General features: G+C 45.5%; 1 long non-coding RNA gene across 1 annotated transcript; it reads right to left on the bottom strand.

Annotated features, from left to right (window-relative positions):
* Window positions 1-3,311: 3,311 nt before the first annotated feature.
* On the bottom strand, window positions 3,312-11,431 carry LOC132250398 (uncharacterized). The gene is made up of 2 exons (XR_009462105.1): window positions 10,564-11,431; window positions 3,312-3,799 (listed from the first exon to the last, which is right to left on the bottom strand). It is a non-coding gene; the product is annotated as an uncharacterized LOC132250398 (long non-coding RNA).
* Window positions 11,432-18,037: the final 6,606 nt, after the last annotated feature.

The raw sequence follows: 18,037 nt of genomic DNA, 5'->3' as shown, positions 1-18,037 counted from the left end.
GCTGCAGCCCAGCAAGCAGGTAGCAAAGAGCACAGCCCAGCAGCATGGAGAGCTCTATGCAGCTGGTAAGTCTGTTGTGGTGAAAGGGAAGGGGGATGGAAGGGGCATGGGGGGGGAGCAGATCAACACTCCCTGCAGTGAAGGAGGGAGTGGGGCTGGGGTAGGCGCTGCCCAGCCAGGTTGCAGCGAGGTACAGGATAGAGCCACGCCACATCTCGGGGGGGAGTGGCTCCCACCACTGTGCATACCTCAAGAGGGCATGGGGAGGGGCGTGTGCCCCCAGATCTGCACAGGGTGGCACAGGGCAGGCTGCAGCTGTGAGCTGGGGCTCGGGGCCATGCCCACAGGTAAGACAGAGAGAGAGAGAAAGAAAGAGAGTGTGCATGCATGTGTGCATGCATATGTGTGTGTGTGAGCTGCATGGGCAGCAGGGCTGGGGGGGCAGATGGCTGCGGGTCAGGAGTGAGGTGCACTGGCACAGCTAGTGGGGTGGGGCAGAGGGCTGCAGGTCAGGAATAAGGGGCACCAGCAGGGCTGGGGGGGTGCGGCAGAGGGCTGCAGGTTGGAAGTAAAGGACAGAGGCAGGGCACAGGCATATCACAGCCCCCCACCACAATCATATACCTCTTCCCCCTTTCCTCCCCCTCCTCTCTGCCCTCCACAGGTGTCCTCTTTTTTGATACTGGAAATATGGTAATCCTAGCCAAACTTGAGGGGAAGGAGGGGAGGAGCAGGGTGCCTGCCTCTATAACAGGGGCATAATAGTCTTAGGATCTCGAGTGAAACTACATCCTGTCCTTGCAGTGCCTGCATACCCTTGCTTTTTCTGTGGCAGGTTAGGGTATTCTTGTTGTTTGTGGACATTGTACTAGTAATTATGAGAAAGGGTTATTCCTGCAGTTTTAAGAATAGGTTAGACACACATCTGTATAGGATAGTTTTGATAAGGATGATCCAGCCTTGGCTGGAAGGTTGGACTCAATGTAGAAGTGCACCAATATATCAGTCCATATCCAACTGGCACCAATAAAAGCAAAAATGACATTATCAGCAATTAGCTTTTTTTGGCCAATAATGTCACTGATAAATGCTGTGTGCACACGTGCAGCCACAGCATGCACACAGCCAGAAATGTAGCTGGGCAGCTTGGAGAGAGAAGTCTGCTGGTAAGTCTGTGGAGGGGAAGGGGCAGGTGGGGAGAGAAGGAGCATGGAGGGGTGCAGATCAAGGCCCCCTCAGTGAGGGAGGGAGTGGGGCTGGAGCAAGGGCAGGGGTAGGTGCTGCCCAGTCGGGCTGGGGCAGGGTGCAGGATGGACCCACCCATGCCCCACTTCCTCCTTCACCATGGGCCATGAATGACTGGTGCCTTCTGAATCGGGGGGGGCACCTGCAGAAGCCACTGCCAGCGGCAGCCCTGTCGGGGGGACACCAGCCCTGCTGACAGCATTGGTGTCAACCGTCAGGGGTAGGGGGGCCACTGGCCCCATCAGGTGGGGCACATGCACCCTCATGCACCCTCTACCAGTCGCCTATGCCGTGGGAGCCTTTATCTACCCCCCCATATCCTTTCCCCCACTGATGGCCATTCTCTACCACAGACTTACTGGCCAGACACTGATTTCCAAGCTGCCAGGCTGCATATTGGCTATTGGATTGGTATCAGTCAATATGGCTGGTCAATTGGCCATCAATATCAGCCAAAAAAATCTTTATCAGTGCACCCCTAATTCAGTGATCTCTTAAGACCCTTCCAGCCCTACTCTTCTATGATTCTATGAAATATGCTGTAAGAAGACATATGTTTTCAAATTACATCAAATTGTATGCATGTTTAATTATCAATGTACTCATCTATTATTTTTAGACAAATCCAAAGAGACAGTGTAATTACTAAAAGATATAAAGTTGAGTTTCAATACGTTTGTACAGCCAAATTAGCTCACAAGTTTTGGCATTTCCACTCTTGGACACTTGTTTTCCTGTACCAGACTGCATGCAGTTAAATTATAAATCCCATAGCAGGAGATCAGCCCCATAATAAGTGCTAGGGAGATTGATCTCTCCTACTCCAATGGGTAAATGGGCCCTTTGCCTGGGTACAGAAGATAGCATATGGCTGTTGATTTGTATCTGAGATTCAATTAAGATTTCCTGATATTCAGCCAGTTCAAATTTGTCAAGACCCAGATTAATGACTGTAGAGAATACCTTTCATGTAACCACAGAAGTACTAGAAGGAATTTTAGTGCTTCGGTGCATTTACACAATATTAGGAACTAAACTGGTTTCCATTGGTAGAGTGAGCCAGGTTTTTAAAGACAGCCTGTGGCTGGCTTGAGAGGAAGAGGAAAAGGCAAAAACTGGAAAACTAATAAAGAAAACTCCTATAATTGCAAACAAGATAACAAAAGCACTGCCACTAATTTCAAAGAAGCATATAACCCCTTTCACTTCAAGTACAATATTTAATACCTACTACACTTCATAATAGTGAATATATATATGAATTAATGCCAATAAAAGTTACAGCAGTGTTCAAAAATATCATGAGTTTCGGGTTTTGGTTCAACTTGTTCAGTGTATAACATTGAGCTTAAACCTGAAGTCTTGCTCAAGTGAACATATGAACAGTGCATTAGAGAATTTAATAAACAAAAAAAATCTAGCTAACACTTGTTTATTATAGTCCTCATGAGAAAAGCTAGGCTCTGGTGACTCACATGTTACTTAAGCTTGCTGAACAGTAAGTTAGTTGACCTGGTAGTAGTCATGGTTCTAGTCATGTCTTAACCTGGGCTTCCATTGCTACTATATGGGCAGAAACCTTCATGGAAAGTTTAAACAAATTCTCATATTTTAGACAAACCTAAAGGAGTATCCACGTGATTATGAAGCCCAGTTCTTGAGCCCTTACTTCCCCAAACCAAATAAGCACTATAGCACATTTCCTTGATCAGTTAATGTTCTTAAAAGGTAGATAAGTACTCAGGATCTAGATTTCTGGAACGTGTGTAAGACACGAAGTGGTTTCCTCTTATGATGCTTCAGAATACAACAAAGGCTCCAATCCTGCACTTTGTTCCATATGAATAGGCCCCTGTACCAACATGCCATTCCACTGAAGACCGTGGGGCCCAAAGTGAGAAAGGTAGTTTACCTCTGTGGGACAAGATGGGCATCCCATATGTAAAAATAATGGATCAAAGCCTCAGATAGTGTAAATGGGCACAATATGACACTAATATAAATCAATGTGTTCAAATTAACATGAACCAGATACATAAAATAAAAAAACCAGTTCGGAAAAGAGCTCAATTAACTCTTATATGTCATTTTATTAATCCAGAAAAAAAATTATTACAGTGATCCTTACGCTTCTAATCCAATTTAACAATTGCAAAACAAAGAAAACATGAAAAGACTTGACACCAACAGTAAAAGCTGATTGTGGAATCTAAAGGCCATCCATTCTATTCCACATTTCCATGCTTACTAATTAAACTTCATCTTTGTAACTGTTCTAAAAAATATGCTGAGCTGGAAGAAAAAAAGGCAGTTAATAAAATGAACATTACCGTAAAAGAGTGGACTTCAAACTGAATCTCAAAATACGGTAAACTATTAAAAGAACTGTTTACTATCAACTGCTTGGTGTCTGGACCTTATCTCATGCCTTAAATGAGTGTAATTCAGGAATAGCTCCAATGAATTTAATGGAGTTACAGGGGTTTGAGTGAGAGGGAATCAGGTGCTTTCTCTTCAGCTGGAAATTATTCAAGGTATTTCATAAGACTGTAGACTGTAGAGAGAAAAAACATAATAATACATCACTAAGAACTTGTATAAAAAGATAGGTATAATTTAGTTTTAAATGGCAGTTCCATCCTATATTTGCCAAATTTAATATAAACTATCAGTAAGTAATTAATTGACTTAGGTTATCTGATTACCACTTTAAAAACATAGCTTAGACTTTATATAGGCCTTTGTGTGTCAACCTGTACAGATCATGAACTAAGAAAACCTTCTATACTTCTCACACAGGGTGTCTTCTAGAAAGTGTAGAACAGTCAAAGTGCTATGTTGTTCCATCAGTTTTATAGCAGAACTTAAAATAAAAAGAAATGGGGGACTTTAATCAAAGCTGGTGGCCCAACATTGCTCAAAGTTTAATGGACTCTATATATGATAAAACCTTTAACAATTTTCCAGTCCTAAAACAGGCTTTGTTCAGTAAAAATTAATACTAATCAATACAATATTTCTATCAATGGGAGATATTACAGAAAAATGTGTAGCTGGCCTGCTATTTAAAAAAAATTAGAGAGAGCTAAAGCAAACTCCTTGCTTAGTCAATGGACTACAGTTGAAGTTTCTCTGAGGCTAGAAATAACACTGCAGAATGGAGCAATTCAGCTGTGCCATGATGTGTTGCAACACAGCTGATTCACTTCATTGGGCGAGTCGTCCTTTGTCCTGCCTTTAATGGTGTGGGGCAAGGGGCGACATGATCTTCCACCCACACCATGAATCTGGGGCCGAGGGGGAAAGTGCTTGTACACTCAGCCAGCCCTGCAAGGGAACACATAGCATCCCCCACTATCCCAGACCCAGAGGTTTGGAGCAGCAGGGAACACTGGGTGTTCACCACCCAGTGTAGGTCTGGGGCAGCCGGGACTGGCTGAGTATAGAAACACTTTTTCCCCAAAGCTCAGGTCTGGGGCAGTGGGAAAAGTACCATAAGGTAACGGATGTCTACTGCAATAAAGCAGCACAGCCTACTACTTCCTTTTGCTGTGCCACTGATTTGTGGGTAATGTGGTGCAACAAAGGGTAAGGATGTCTGTTTGCTCTACATAAATATTTAAGAGTACATATGAGAAATCAGATGTCTGTTTCCACCCTAAGAACTGAGTAAAAAAGACCGCTTAAAGACCACAAGATTTGGGCCTAAATAACAAGAAAGAAAAAACAAACACTGATGTCTTTCATCTGCCAATACTCTAAAAATGTAAGAAGCCATATATGGGGATGAAGGTTTAGGATAGGACGATTGATATCATGTGAATCCAGGAAGCCCAAAAGGAAAAGAATTAAAAGGCTTTAATGAAATTGCATTCTACCTTCCCCCAAATGAATATTTGCTCATTTCCTGCAAACCACATGGAAAGTAAATCAGGATTAAAGTGGGATTTCACTGCTCAAATTTCCAGTCAGCTCAATATATGAAAGAGGTTTTGGTTTGCCTCACAGGGAACTGGATGTGTCGCATACATTGCATATCTATCTTAGCTCAAATCTCCTTGGATGCCCTGTCCCTGTTTGTCTTGACTCCTGCAGCTTAATTATTTACTGTAATTCTAGCAGTCTATGAAGAACGTTAAGTCTAACCAGGTGTCATCTAGTTACTGCCTTCAATTTTTAACTGAAATTTTGGTTTTTGCCCCATTCTTCACTTTAGGTGATTACTTAGCAAATTCCTGATATACTTCATTGCCCAAGTTGTAAAGAAGAAGTAAATAATTAAAGAAAGATCAAGAAAGGTACTAAAAAAGGCGTATTCATCAAAAAAAACCTAAAAACAGGAATGACTCTTAGTTTGTAGAAAAGTCACTTTTATTCATTCAAATGTGAAATAAATGTGAAATTCTGGTAAGCCACTTCACTGAAACAAATGTTTATATTTTCAGGCCATAAAAAATATGAACAAGCAAACAGAACCAAAAGTCCAGGTCCAGCTTCCTTTACTACGAGTTAGACTTTTGAGCAGATCAAGCCAAGCACTTTTGTTATTTATATTCATTAACAGAGACCAGGAAAATTTTACCTGTACAGGATTACAATAAACAGTTCAACCCAAAGGTTTCCCATACTTTCTCATTCTTACTTAGATTGTAAATAGAACTATATTCATATTATTTTGGAAACACCTACCTTTCCTCCCATCCTTAAAGCATAAATTCCCTGTCTCTGAACAAAACCTTTGTAAAAGGGCTTCTCACTGGGAGTCTTGGGAAAGGTTGGGGTCATAATCTTTTACTTGGATCTCATAGGCTTCTACCTATGGACAGCTTCATATACAACAGTGAAATCTCCTATGTTGCAGCCCTCAATGTCCTGGCCCCTACACAAGAGAACTACATGACAAAGGGAAGAGATCACTGCCTTTGATCTCAAAGATAGAGGAAAGAAATCTAAGTGAAAAGTAGATCCCTTGAATTCTGGAGAATAGGATTTTTTATACAAAGAATAGTATAGTAGATTTTCAAACTTATCAATGTCACTCACATCCAAGATCTGTTCTACAAAGACTACCCAGCCTCATTCACTTCTCAACCTCTTTGTTGAATCTGTCAATTCATGCCAAATGTGACCATCTGAGATGTGTACATATATGCACTGGTTTATCTTAATTTCACTTTGGCTACTGAATATCTTTCAGGAAGTAATGACTTCTAGTCAATCTAGCATGGGTTGGATTTGAACTGGCAACCTAACACTGAAGGGATGGATCTAAGCCAAGTCATGTCAAGTCAGTCTGGAGGCCACTGCAACCATTGGGACAACCTTAGATGCTGTGCATCATTGGTGATTCTTCCGGCAAGAATCTAAGCCGGGGTGTCAAATTCATTCAGCGTGGGCTGAATGAGTGGCACAAGACCAGAACCACAGAGCAGACACCCAGTCCTGTACAGCCCAGTCCCGCTCCAATGGTCCAAGGCTGTGCTGCATGAACCTGGAGCTGCCACCACTGCAGGGTGTGCTGCATGACCCCAGAGCCATCGCTGCTTGCTGCACAGCCCCAGAATAGTATTCAGCTCCTCTGTACAGCATGATTTGCTGCACACAGCAACTGCTCTGCCACTGTAGAACATAAGATGGAGCAGGCACTGTATGTGGTACGCAGGCAGCACCACAGGCAGACCACATGATACAACTCATGTGTCTTTGATACCTCTGATCTAAGCTACAAATCAAATTTGATGTTATATCTACCAGTAGTCAGGATACTATCTATTTGCATAATTTCTGATTGAACATATGTAGGGAATGTTATGCTTTTTAGTCAAAATACACATAAAATGAATGAATTTGCCTTGCTAAAAATATAAGGAAGTCACCTCCAGTCTGAGATCAACCACAAAAAATTTCAACCTGCAAGTATGGTTTCATGAAATAATGAGCTCCTGAAAGAGGATGACTAGCATACAAGTTAAAAGTCTACTTAACTGTATACACCCTAAGTAAGGAGAAAGGGTATGTTCAGAAATGCTCATATTTCTAGTTGTACTCAGTGGCCCCGGGGAGAACTTTTAGTATTGGGCCCCACTTTGCCAGAGATAATGATTGTTTTTGTTGCTAAAGTCTTTATTACATAGAATCATAGAAAGTTAGAGCTGGAAGGGACCTCAGGAGGTCATCTAGTCCAACCCCCTATCAAAGCAGGACCAACCCCAACTAAATCATCCCAGCCAAAGCTTTGTCTAGCCAGGTCTTGAAAACCTCCAAGGATGGAGATTCCACCACCTCTCTGGGTAACCTGTCCCAGTGTTTTACTACCCTGTGAGGAAATTCTTCCCAATATCTAACCTAAACTGCCCTTCCTGCAACTTGAGACAGTTGCTCCTTGTTCTGTCATCTCTGTGGTATCGATGTCTTTAAATAGTTTGTTCTCAATTGATAACATTGCCTGTCCTGTATATGCACAATATTAAAACTTTTTTTTGCAATTGTAATTTTTTTCCCCATTTTCAAGCCCCCTTTCTGTACAGGCCCTGAGCAGCCACTCAGTTTGCCCATGCCTGTGTCCGTCTCTGGTTGTACTGGATGAAGTAAAAGGGCATACACCAAAATCATAAGTTTATTTATCAACTACAGATTCAGCCTTGGTCACTGATTGCCCTTTATTTCCAGGTATGTGAATCAGAACTTTAACATGGTAAATCTGACAAGAACTAGCTATGGTGCAAGCAGAAAACTTACTCATTTAATGCAGACCAGAGTACTTAAAAACAAAACTACCCTCAGAAGCATTCACCAAACAAGAATACACATTACCAGCTGGAGTGAAATCTTGGTCCTACTAAACTCAATGAAAAAAATGCCATTGACAGCAGTGGGTCAGTGATTTCAGGCCAGAGATACAGTATCATTTTTTAACTTGCACGGGCATGACTTTTAACTGGTTAAATGTAATTTATACCTTCAGGGGACAGAAGCAAGTGTACCTGAAGAAGAACTTAAGAGGAGTATAAGAGAGAGCAGAGCAGATGCTATATTATCTACTATTCCTGCCATGAGCTTGTCATCCTTTTATAGAGGATTTCACCTCATTCTGCATATCAGCTAAATGTCAAATGTGTATGTTACCTTGCTATATATTCAGATATATATCATTTAGTTTCTGATGGAATTACACAGTCCAATAATTCTCACATTTTTAGATTCCTGGCACCTCTCATTAGACTCAAGGCCCCCTTTGGGAAATGCCAGCTGTTAGTTTCATTCATGTTCTGACTACGGAAAAATAGCACAATTTTTGTGTTTCACAGAAAACTCAAACCACAGCAAGACAGAATGTTTTTAATACTATAGATTCCTACTTGAAAGCTCTGGATTTATCTTGTGAATCACATTTGCGTACCTAACAGTTATTTGAATCATCGCACCCTGGTTGAGAGCCACTGACTTAATCTATTGAATTTGGCCCAAAACAAGGAACTCCAAAAGAACCAGTAGCTTAATGATTCCATATAAATTTAACAGGGACACACAAATCTTATTTAAGCCAATGAGATTTGTACAAGTTATAGAGAACTCTAGGTGTCTAAGTAGGAGTGCTCCCTCTAAAAACAGAAAACAGGTTTGTCTTTGAAAACTAATCACTGTGTAAGGTCTGAAGCAGGGGCACTCTCAGGAACCAAAGACTCATGGTCTAACAGAACAGTCATTTCTTTCCTGTTATAAATTGCACCCCATAAATATAAAATAAATGGTGCAGAGATCCTGTATGCTCTGCATTAAAAAGCTTATGCCTCAAATTGAAGTTCATGGATTTGCTCTAGTGATCATATTCTATATCTGCTCTTTAATGACATTTTACCAATGTCACAGGACTTCCGGATCTGGAGCTTTAAAGAAAAAAAACAAACCCTGCCAAACACCTCAGGATGCTAAACAAAAATAAAATCACAAAAGTTGACAGCAACACTACCCAGAAGCATATAACACGGCTCCTAGTGGGTGCTCCATTACTAACACTAAATCTCCACATTTAACAAAAGTACTCAGCTACTTTCCAGGCTCCCAGCACAGCAAAACCCTGCATGCTTCCACTGCCTCAGGATTCCAGGCCAACATTTTCCCCCTTCCTTATCCAATCCTGTCATTTAGCACACAAGTGCCCTGACTATTCTAAGGTAGCTGCAGAGCAAGGAACTAAGCATTTAAGCCAGCACTGTAGTTTCAGTCTTATCTCATGTAAAATAATAGTGCAAAGGATTAACTCTCCGCCCAGTGTGACCTCCTTGGCTGGAGCTTTTGCAATGTTCCTGGTTACATTAGCTATCTCCCAACCACTTCCCGGCTCAGAATGGGTGCTGTTAGCAGCAGTTGCTGTATAATTACTTACTTGATTCCTCCTAAGGAGCTTACACTAAGAGTTGGGCAAAGAAAGCAGATTAGGCACTTCAATACAGACACCTAACACCCCCCATCTATGTGGTCCAGGAAATTTACTTCGGCTAATCCTGCTGAGACAACAGGGGCTTCGTTTTCATTGCAGGGCAACTGAGTGGTGAGGAAGGGGGAGCCAGGAAGCGACGGGCCGCAGGGCCAGGCTGGGGGCAGCAAGGGGCTGGCTCAGCCTCAGCAGCCAGCTCAGGACCGGGCGGCGCAGCCTGCTCCAGGAGTCACATGCTCCGGGGGTTGCCTGGCAACAGCAAAGCCCAGAGAAAAAGTTTTTTCTCTCTCTCTGCACCAGCCTCCAAGCTGCGGCCGGGGCTGAGCGGGGAAGCGGATTGTGGCCCCGGCTAAGCATCTTCTCCCCGCTGTAAAGTGCCCAGCCCACTCCCCGGCTGCGCTCTGCACCCCGCTGCGCTGCCCGGACAAGCAGCGATGCCCGAGCAAAGACTTCTCCAGCCCCAGCCTCACCTCGGACCTGGCTGCAAACGCTGCCCTCCGGCACTGGCTGCAAGTCTCGCTGTGGCTTGCAAAAGACACAGCCCCGAGCCCGGGCGCGGCGCCGGCACGGCCCCAGGCAGGTGTCTGCCGGGGCCGGGGGGCAGAGCCCGGGCGCGCTGCCTCGCCGCTGTCTGTGCGAGGGGTCCTCCTTGCCCCGCACCTGAGGCTTCGGCTCGAGGAAGGCGCCCTGCCAGGGTGCCCCGGGGACCCGCCCGGGCCGGGCCGGGCCGGGCCGGGCAAACGCAGCCGGGATGCGCCTGTCCCTGCCCCGGTGCCGAGCCGTGCCCCTGCGGACGGCGCGGCTCGGCGCAGCACGGCGGTGCCTTCCCCAGCCCTCCCATAAAGGCAGACTCGTCCCCTCTGCGCTGCCCCGGGGCTTACCTTGCCCACTGCCCCGCATCACACACGCGGCCAATATGAAGAGCACTCTGCAGGCACCGGCCATGCCGCGGCGCGGTCCCATCGGGCCGGGATGCCGCCGCTCCCCGCGGGCTCAGCGCTCTGGTCGGCGCCGCAGCAGCGCGCGGAGCCCGGCCTGGCCGCCTTGCCCCGCTACTCTCAGAAGAAAGGCGGGCTCGCCCGGTGAGACATCGCCTTCTCTATGGACTCCCAGCCTCCAGACATTGCATAAAGCTCTTTATACCCGGCAGCCCCGGAACTAGCATGAGGGAATGAGGCAGGGCTCCAGGCCCCTCGCAGCCCCGGGCGCCGCCCCTCCCTCCGCACGTCGCGGCCAGGCGAGCGGGATGCTTCAGTCCGCTGCACTCCCCCGCCCTGCTCGGCCACGCCGAGGGGACTGTCACCCTGCGGGCAGGCTGCAGCCTCCCAGCGCCCAGGAAAGGAGCTGGACCCACTGAATCTGCGCAGTGTCCAGGGACCAGCTGAGACCCCCCACCACACACACACCAGGGACCAGCTGAGACCCTCCCACCACACACACTCTCTCTCTCTCTCTCCCTGGATCTCTCAGTAACCAGACCCGTGGCCTTGCGGCCCCGAACCCCTGAGAGAGTGAGTGCGACTTCCAGCCCCGGGCCACGGGATGTTGCCATTCAGCACAGACCCCCAAAGCAGGTGACATGAGAGGGAGAAAGCCAGCCAGCCCACTGCTTCCTGAGATCACCGCCTGAAGCAGCCCTGGAGGCCCTGTGCGCAGCCTTGTCAGCTGTCTCGGGCAGGAGCCATTTAAAGTGCTGTGATGTGTACTGCAGTTAAACCTGCTCCGCCCGAGGCCTTCCGAGGGCCCCGCGGCGCGGGGATGCTCGGCGGCTCGTCTAGAGGCGGCTGCCGGGCAGACTGAGGAAGCCACCGGGCCCGTCCTTCTCTTCTAGTTTCTAAACAAGGGCCCTGCAGAAATGAGGAGCGCAGCTTCGTCCCTTTGTCCTGCAGCTTGTCACATATTCCTTCCCCCCCCTCCGCCCATGTACGGACTTGACCTTAATTGGATCTAATTTATACTAAACAGCAGGGTCCCGGCCGCAGGTCCCGGGTTGGTGCTCGCACATTCCCCTTCCAGCACCTCTCCGGGAACAGGCCGCTTGATTAGGGGGACGCTGAATTTCCTCTGCCTTGATCCGGGAAGACGCGAATTCCCCCGAAGTTTCAGGCTGGAGGAGGGAAGGGGAGAAGAAAGGGAAGATGCGGAGCCTAGGCTTTGCCTGGTTGTGATTTATGCAGGTTCAGGGCTGCGTGGTGTAGTGGTACGACACAGCACCGGGGTCAAGCCACTAGAAACACTGGGGGCAGATCAGAATATTCAATGAGCTTCCTGGCACCTCTGAATCACAAAGACAGGATCAGATCTCCCCATCACAAGATCCAGAGCTGCTGCTGCTGCTGGGAGGGAGGGGGGCGGGCAGCCCCCGCCATCTCTGCCCCGTCTCCCTTGGCCGCAGGAGAGCGGGCTCCCACATTCCTTTCTGCACGGAAGGACCTTTCCCATTGTTGTTTTCTTTGTGCTCGGGGTTGCCAGCTCGCCGGAATTCCTCTCGTGGTTTCGCAGCGAGGCTCAGGCCGCCGGCGCGGGGCTGGCTCTGCGCGGCCACCGCTCGGTGCCGGGGCTCGCGGGGCAGCCGGGCCGGGCGGCGGCCCCTCGACGGGCGCGGTGCGGCTCGGCGCCCCCTGCGGCTCCCGAGGGGCGGACGCTCCGCAGCCGAGCACGAGCGGGCTCCTGCTTCCCCCTGGGGCGGGCGGGCGGGCGGGACACGGCCTTAGCCCCTTCCCCGGTGCACGCCCGTCCCCTCCCGCGCCGGTGCCGAGCGGGCTGGCGCGCGGGCGCTCCGCCGAGGCAACTCGGCTCCGCGGTGCCCGCGGGCAGCAGCACGGCTCCTGGCACCTGCGGTCTGCGAGCACAGCCGTGGGGCCAGGACAGCCTCCACTCGCCTCAACCCAGGTGCTTCCCAGGACATCTTACTCGAGGGGCTCCCCCTCGCCTGCCTCACTCGCACGCGCCCCAGCCTCACACATCCTCTGACTGCTGCCGGGGTCCTGTCCCTCACAAAACGGCCCACAACAGCACATGGCGACCCAAGCACTGCCCTTCTCCTCCAGGCTGAAGGAACAGGCAGGACCTGGAGGACGCTGAAGGGCAAGAGGGCCCCGGCCCTCCTTTGAAATTGGTGCCTTAGCCCCAGGTCCCTCTTCTCTATTGCCAGGTCCTTTTTCAAAGCTAATCTTTCACCATTAAATTAATGAACAATGAATTAGACCTGCTAAAGAGTTAGAACTTCATTAAGCACGTGCCTTGACTTCCTTTCCTGTTGTTTTTTTTTTTAAGCATCCCTTCCGTGGTAATGTATTTAGCAGCATTTGCAGGTTTGTTGGAATCTGACATGGCTGCACTACCAGGGCTTCCACTGTGGCCTCAAACTTGACAACCCAGAGGTCGCAACTGTGTGCCTTAGCACCCACACCTTCACTAGTAACAATAGAATACTATTGCACCTCAAGCACATAGTCCTGAATAAAAAAAAAACAAAACTGAGATTAGACTGGGATTATGAGGCAACACCCACTCCAAAACACACATCCAAGTCACCAGGGGACTCTTCTAAAGAAACCTTGGCCAACCCAAAGCATAGTTTTTGAATGCCAGGCTCAGGCGTGTGTGCTAAATGATACTTTCTGCCATTCTAGCATGCCATTTAGCTACACTTATTCCACAGAGCCTCTTCTGTACAACCCAAGTGTTCGTGCACGAAAAGCCTTCTTACTGTACAAGGGAAAGAAGAAGCAGCTTCCTTCTTCTAAATTCACATGAAACCCAATTCAGTTTCCATTGATATCAAAGGCCAAACTCCCACTGACTTCAGTGGGAAGAGGGCTGGTTTCTGGGACTTATCTGGAGTTTACAGTATAAAAGTCAGTCCAAATAAATGTCATACTTCCTCAACTAAATGTTATAACAATGGGAATTTTCATAAATAGGGTGGTGAAACAGGCCACAGAGATGGAATTAATGTAGAGACCCAGTGTTGATCTGAATCTTAATAAAAGGGATAGGAAACCACAACAGAGCCCCAAATTCAGTAAGATTCACAGCCCTGCTGTTCTTCAGCAATTCCTAAAACAAACCTTTCCAATTATACTTTCTAAGCAACTATACATTCCTGACAAAGACTTCCTTCCTTCAGTGATTTTGGTATTCCACCTAACCATAATGGCCTCAAACAAAACAAAGCCTTGATTAGTGTAATCCCTTCCAAAGAATCTGACTGAAAGAAGAATCATCTTTTGAACACAAAAGACAAGGCAGGGGTTGGGAAGATATATGCTACATGAAGGACATATCTGCCTTGTGAAGATTAGAATTGTAAACCTGGAGAAATATGAATTTCTCTCATAACAACAGAAGTGTAAGGAAGTATAAAGTTGGGATTGTACAATGTCACATGTTTCCTATAGTGAAGATTCTGAAGGGGCTGAGGATGTTCACAAGTGTGCAGCAATTCTTCCCATGTGGTTGGTAGTATGTTATGTCCTCCTGGATGGATGCATAAACCTTCCTGTTTCCACTCATAACACATGTATTTAAATGTAAACAATTCCAGTTTCGTTTCCTTGTTTTTAGTTTTGTTTGTTTGGATGCCTGCAATAATACTAGCAACTAAAGTATTTCCTAATGTGGGTACTCTGGGCCCTTTCACTAATAACCTCGCTCAACCTGTAATTATATCGTGATGCAGTATAATTTTAAATCCATTGCAAACAACGGAGTAGAAATCAGGCAAGAAATACCAGTGTAGTAGCCAAACTCCCACAAGTGAAATTAGCGAAAACAGAGAAGCAAAATAAATCTCCAAGGGCACACTCGTCTTCTCCTGCAGTGCAGGAAGCCAGTATAGTTCCACCACAGTATCTACAGTGCTTGTGATTGTAACTATGTTCTACAAATAGGAGTATATCACTCTGCATGGAGGGGAATGTAATATTAGTAGATTGAATTAGTAGATTAAATCATTAGGCAAGCACAATCTTAATAATATTTGCTGCTCATTTCTCCTTCCTAGACATGGAATTCCTTCCATCAACCTCCTTCTCTGACCTCGACTGAAAGCAATAGGTGAAATCTGTACTTTGGAAGGGAGTCAAAAGTAAAATGTTTCAAAATAATTTATGCTTAAAACACCTCATTATGTGCATTTGTAAGGTAGACTGGGTGAACTAGAGTGACCTAATTAAATTTAGACTTTACTTAATGAAAAAAAAAAAAGAGGAAATTCTACTAGTGAGGGAAAAAAAAAAAGTAGTGAAATTGGAGTTGTAGTTTTCATATGTAATTTGAACAAAGATTTTTTGTCCTGTGCAGATCTTCCAAGCCTGAGCACTAGTGCAAAAAACACTACTGCAAAAGTGAAAAAAATTCCTTTACATTTATGAGCAATTTAAATACAGAGTCATGCTTGTTTGATATGTGGATATATGCTTGCAAAGAAAAGCAGATACGATATAAATATTAGTTTCCTAACAATTCCTTAATTGGATTATATTATGATGTATGTTTTCAGGTTTATATACCTTGCTGTAAGGTCCTGTTAGGAAGAGAACGAAGCATTTTGTGGTATGCCTGTCTTTTCTTTGTATCTGTACAACCTAGTGCTATAGCCAGACCAGACCTTAGGCAAACAGCAAAATTACTGGGAGTTTTGCCCACGTAAGGGTTTCAGGAGCCGGACTCTGCACATTAAGGATACACTATGGACAAGTATTGTTTTACATGTCCTGTGTGGTACACTCTGTTACAATAAAACAAAACAGTTATAATTTCTAATTATTTACATTTCGCTTAAGTCCTTAATTCACTGCTACTGAGTTAATTGGCACGTAAAGTGCCTTCACATGTTGTTGATTTACTTATGCCTTTCAAAACTTTGATGATCACCAATACATTTTCAAAGATAATTATTGATTTTTAAAAATAAACAGAACTAGTAATTCCCCACATTTAAATGTATGCAAGTGACTGAGAAAATTAGAATGATCATGTATATGTACGTAGAGCCATTTAAAATAAACCATAACATTAGAGGCAGTTTTTTTCCCCTAGTCACATACAGTAGAGAGAAATTACTTACTGCCCTCAATCATGATTTTTTTTTATTTTTTTAATTTTTTTTTTTACAAATCTCTAAACTTAAGAACTTTAAGCATTCAGGCCAAACAATTTAAGTCATGAAATACCAAAATAAAGATAATCTATGCCAGGGGCATCAAACATACAGTCTGTCCTTGGGTCTCAACTGACCCAGACCAGCCCTCTGGCCAGTGCCTGGGATGCACACCGTGCACAGTGTCTGTTCTGAGCCTGGGACCAGCACTGCACATGGCACTCAAAGGCACTGTGTGCAGCATGGGTTTTGGACCAGCTGGAGCAGGCACTATGTGTGGTATGTTCCCAGACCAACTGCCAGGACTGCCACACTGCATGTCTGGGATTGGCACCATATGTAATACATGTGGGATGGGCGCCACATGTAGCACAGCAACTGCTTTGGCCAGTCTGGGAGCCAGACAGAGTCTGTTCTGGCCGTTCTGGGTACACATGCCACATGCAGTGAGGATCCAGCATTGGATCTAGTGGGGAGATGGTGGAAAGGGGTTTGTGGCCTGTGCGGCCAGATGAGTTTGACAGCCCTGATCTATGCAAAGTTTAATTTAAATCCCTTATGTACTTGCAACATGGTAAGTCTTTGTACATAGTGTACAAACATGACCATGTTTGTTTGCTTGTTTTTACAGGACCTCTACCTCATTCAGTACACACAAGGGACTTACTTTGGGGATGCTCCATGGTTCCGGAACAATGGAGGCTGTTTTCTGTAAGACAACATAAGACACAGGGCCATATACCGAAGATAAAAGTAAGTAAGTATTGTTATAATCACTCTATACATGAACACCATCAAACTGGTGTGCTAAATGAGACAGGGAGCCAGTAGACAAAAGAAAAAAAAGAAACAATAGTATATGATTGAAGACTGTATTGTTGTGTATACACATGCAGGAGCCAAATGAAGGCTACACAAACATTCCAGCATTTTCCAACTTTAAAGTGCTCAACTTTCTAACCTTAATAAAGTTTTTTTATTATTTTTTTTTTGCATACCACTTACATAGGTCTTCTAAAAAGGCAATTTTAACAGGCAACTGCTATTATGTAGCATCATACAGACACCTGCTTGGGTAACTGGAGAGTCTGGAACTATCAGATCCACTACACAGACCTCTGTGTAATGGATCTAATGGAATATGTGATGGCAGCAGTAAATTGGCCATCTTCCAAAGTGCTCCCCCACTCCCAAATAGCCAGCACAACATAAACTGGTCTATGTTGTATTCCAGAGTGAAGTACAGAGATCAAAGAGGTAAAAAATCAAACTATAGGGTTTTGTTTTTTTATTTCTCTCAGAGTTAGGTATTAAGCATTGCATAATAAACAGCTAAGCTAAAATTCAGTTCTATTCTATGAACTTTGTATCTATGTATTTCTGCCAAGTATAAGACCTCTTGATTATTGTAGAGGTCACTTAGGCAGCCATAGGCATTGCCTGAGAGAGATGATACACAGCGTAACAAAAGTAGAGATTCTCTGTAATAACAGATGGCTGCAATGCATGACCTATATTGGTTATTGTTATGTTTACGGTTTAAGTAGTCCAGCATAGCGTATAAAGGGACAATATGGAAAACCAAAGACAAAATATGGTTCACTACAGGGCTGTTAAAAGGACAATACCCAAACTGTTAGTTTTGAGAATTGTATATGTTCCAGATTTGCAAAATTAGTGTTGTCTGTAAAGTGAGCTGAAAATCTAGGGATATACAAGAACCAAAAAAAAAAAAATAAATAAAAATAAAAAGTTGGCCTCTCTCAAAAGAGGCGGAATTGTTCAGAGCCATAGAACACACTTTAGTAGGTTTCAGAAACTGAGGGATTTTATGGTATAGTAATTTAATGGAGGTAGGATTTTTTTTTATTTAATTTTAAAGATTTATAATAGTCAAGTGCCATGATTTTGAAACCGACAGGGGAGATACAGACCCTTGCAAAAGTATAAGAAGAAATCTGGTCCTGATAGGGTTACCCAGAGGCAGATTAAAGATTCATTGGGGTCCAGGGCTGCAGTGCAGTCGCGCCCCACACCCGGCAGCCATAGCCCACCACATTGTGCATGCCCGGCCCAGTCCAGCCACCAGTTTTGTCCATGCTGAGCTGCCTCCCCACTGCCCCCCACCCCCTGCCCTCTACACCTTCCAGGCATCTGGGGGGCCCTGTTTGGCAGGGGCCCCCAGGCCCAGCTGGCCCATGTGTTAATCCACCTATGCCATCAGGTCACAGTAAGTAAAGACCCATGTG

Source organism: Alligator mississippiensis, chromosome 4 (genome assembly GCF_030867095.1).
Source record: "Alligator mississippiensis isolate rAllMis1 chromosome 4, rAllMis1, whole genome shotgun sequence".
Lineage (NCBI taxonomy): Eukaryota > Metazoa > Chordata > Crocodylia > Alligatoridae > Alligator > Alligator mississippiensis.
The sequence above is the reverse complement of the archived record's forward strand: the minus strand, read 5'-3'. Positions and strand labels throughout refer to the sequence as shown.